Source organism: Hyperolius riggenbachi, chromosome 7 (assembly GCF_040937935.1).
Source record: "Hyperolius riggenbachi isolate aHypRig1 chromosome 7, aHypRig1.pri, whole genome shotgun sequence".
Classification (NCBI taxonomy): Eukaryota; Metazoa; Chordata; class Amphibia; order Anura; family Hyperoliidae; genus Hyperolius; species Hyperolius riggenbachi.
The window spans coordinates 109,059,933-109,063,042 of record NC_090652.1 but is presented as its reverse complement, the minus strand read 5'-3'; the positions used below and the strand labels follow the sequence as shown (position 1 = coordinate 109,063,042).

Sequence of the window (3,110 nt, the reverse complement as noted above, 5' to 3'; positions counted from 1 at the left end):
TCTTGTATATGTATGCAGATCCCCCCCTTTAGTGTATATATAGTAGGCAGATCCCCCTTGGTGTATATATTATATATACACTATTTATTTAAGTATTTATAGCGCCGACATATTACACAGCGCTGTGCAGAGTATATATTGTCTTGTCACTAACTGTCCCTCAGAGGGGCTCACAATCTAGTCCCTACCATAGTCATATGTCTATGTATGTATTATGTAGTGCATGTATCACAGTCTAGGGCCAATTTTTTAGGGGGAAGCCAATTAACTTATCTGTATGTTTTTGGGATGTGGGAGGAAACCAGAGTGCCCGGAGGAAACCCACACAGACACGGGGAGAACATACAAACCCCTTCAGATAGTGCCCTGGCCGGGATTCAAACCAGGGACCCATCGCTGCAAGGCGAGAGAGCTAACCACTACGCCACCGTGCTACCCATACACTAAGGGGGGATCTGCCTAATATATATACACTAAAGGTGGGATCTGCCTACAAGACTAGTAGCCTATATACACTAAGGAAGGGGGGGGGGATCTGCCTATAATAGATAGATCCCCCCCTTAGTGCATATAGGCTACTAGTCTTGTATATGTAGGCAGATCCCCCCTTTAGTGTATATATAGGCAGATCCCCCCTTGGTGTATATATCTGCCTTTATATACACTAAAGGGGGGGATCTGCCTATATATAAACTAAAGGGGGATCTGCCTACATATACAAGACTAGCAGCTTATATACACTTGGGGCCCTTTTACAAAATCAGTTGCTCTCAGTTAAAACGGAAAGAAAACTGATTTTCAAAGTAAGTCCCATGTTTTCCTATGGCTCCTTTCACGCTTAACGCGTTTCAACTGAAATCTTTTTCCCAATGCACTGCGTGGTGTGTGGTGTGTGTAGAGAGGATGAACGGGGGGGGGGGGCACCAAAATCTGGTTACGCTCAGGGCGCTGTGAAACCTAAGGCCGGCCCTGCCTCCTTGTGACCAATGCACTGGAAGGGGGTTTAGTGGCTAAAACCGACAAGGTCCCACCCAGTTCAACAAGGCTGGACTTATACTTTTTTGACCCCTAGGCCAAGTGTGTTGGAGCTCCCCTTCCATGTGCAGCAGCCCCCTCCCATTCCATGTGCCGCCCCCCCCCCCCCTTTCATGTGTAACATACATATACTGCTGCCGATTTTATATACAGCTCCCTTGGACATCAGCTTACCTTTTCATTTGCTGCCTACGCCTTCATATGTGGCAACCCCTATTTCATGTCCAGACGCCTCCTTGGGCTGCAGCCGCTCAATGCCTGGGTCTTTGTGGCCTTTCCAGAAATCCGGCCCAGCAATTCATCTGGAAAGTGTTCAGTAGCAAAACTGCCTTTCTAAGATGACTGTGGAAGGCTGACTATTGGTGGGAGGTTATATAACGTTTAAAGGGACTCCGAGCACCTCTCATGGGCATGCCTTTAAGACTCTGACCAGTACTGCAAAGTACTTAAAGATGCATACCACTCTGTAGCTTGTGCTCTCCTCTTTCATTTGATGCCTGAATCGCCGTTCTACACCAATTAAAAATCACGGCTGCCATGTTGACTATGTTATAACTTCCGGGTCACCCCTGCCTTCTCTGTTAGAGAAGTGCATCACTGAATGAAGCAGGAAGAGCAAGTGACATGCATGGCCATTGCAAGAGGCTCCTTCAGAGGGGTCATAGCACGACTTTGTTGGAAGTCGTCTGGCTTAAAGGCATGCCCATGAGAGGTGTTTGGAGTCCCTTTAAGTTGTACTGGTGTGCTTTCTTTAGTCAATGGGGAAGATATCAAATTCAACTTGGCCATCTGAGGTGGGAAAATGGATTAAAGTCAAACTACAGTGTGGCTGAGATAACTATGTGCTCCAGGTCATATATCAGCTTCATTCCAGCACGCTTGCCAAGAAATATTTTGGCCTTTACTAAAATCACATGACCATCCCCTGTGTGATCTCAGTCCTTGTGCTGCAATACAAATATTGAACCTCCTGCATATTTTTATATATAAAGATCTCCTTTAAAGTGTTTCAGGTGATTCTTCCAGTGGGATGGACAAGGACGGGGCCAGGGATACCATACTGCATAGAACAAGCTGCCCGGAACTTGACCTGTGCAGACGTCTGGGAGAAGTTAGCCAATTACAGAAGCAGGGGAATGAGGAATCTGGGAAATCTTGACTATTAAATGAAGAAGCTTGAGATTGCTGCAAGGAAGAGAAGATTGAATTTTAGCAGTTATAGGAAGTCATGCTCGGCTGCAGTTTTGAATGGAATAGTTATTCTTAAATATAGTAGCAGAGTTAAATTACAAAATTATTGGCCAAGTCTATAACACCCATTTAATCCTGTGTTAAACACAAGAGAGAGCAGTCCCTGCTGTGTTTGTAACCATGTCTCCAAATCCCTTGAAGCAAAACATGGTGGCCTTAAAGGTGCTTATCAAAAATGTCAGAATGTCAGTTGTTTGATAGCCACATTTACAGATGTGGTGAACTTCTGATATCGTCACCAGTGCCACTCTTCAAGGGGCACTGTAGTGACATATAGTAGAAATCAGTAAATTATTCAGGAAACCCACTTTTACGGTAATTTTCCTGGTTTCAGCACCAGAAACACTTCCTATATCTATACATTGCTGTATATTGTTATGTAGCCCCACCCTCGTAGTGATGCTTAACCTAGGCTGCTTAGCTATGTGGAATTCTCTTCCCAGAGTATTCTGGGACACTAGGCATTATTCCCACTGGCTGCACCTGATAGAACTAAAGATGTAGCCACCTGAGATACATTTCTGAATGTAAATCAGGGTGAGGACGGTTTTACAATATTAAAAGATTTTTAATAGGCAAATACTGAAGGGCAGGTTCACACTGGCATTAAAACAGTCTATTTAGCAGAATGAAACAAAATGGATCCAAGTGGATGTGAATGGATCCTGTGTTAATCAATGGGATCAGGTCAAATTACTGTATTTTTTGGACTATAAGACTCACTTTTCCCCCCCAAAAGTGTGTGTGTGTGTGTGTGTGTGGGGGGGGGGGGGGGGAGGGGTCCAAATGCAGGGAGTTTCTGACTTGTGAACACCTGCCAATAC

At 44.7% G+C, this 3,110-nt stretch overlaps 1 long non-coding RNA gene across 1 annotated transcript; it reads left to right on the top strand.

Moving 5' to 3' along the window:
• Positions 1-773: 773 nt before the first annotated feature.
• On the top strand, positions 774-2,329 carry LOC137525613 (uncharacterized). The gene is made up of 2 exons (XR_011022955.1): positions 774-803; positions 2,041-2,329. It is a non-coding gene; the product is annotated as an uncharacterized lncRNA (long non-coding RNA).
• The last annotated feature ends 781 nt before the right edge of the window (positions 2,330-3,110 follow it).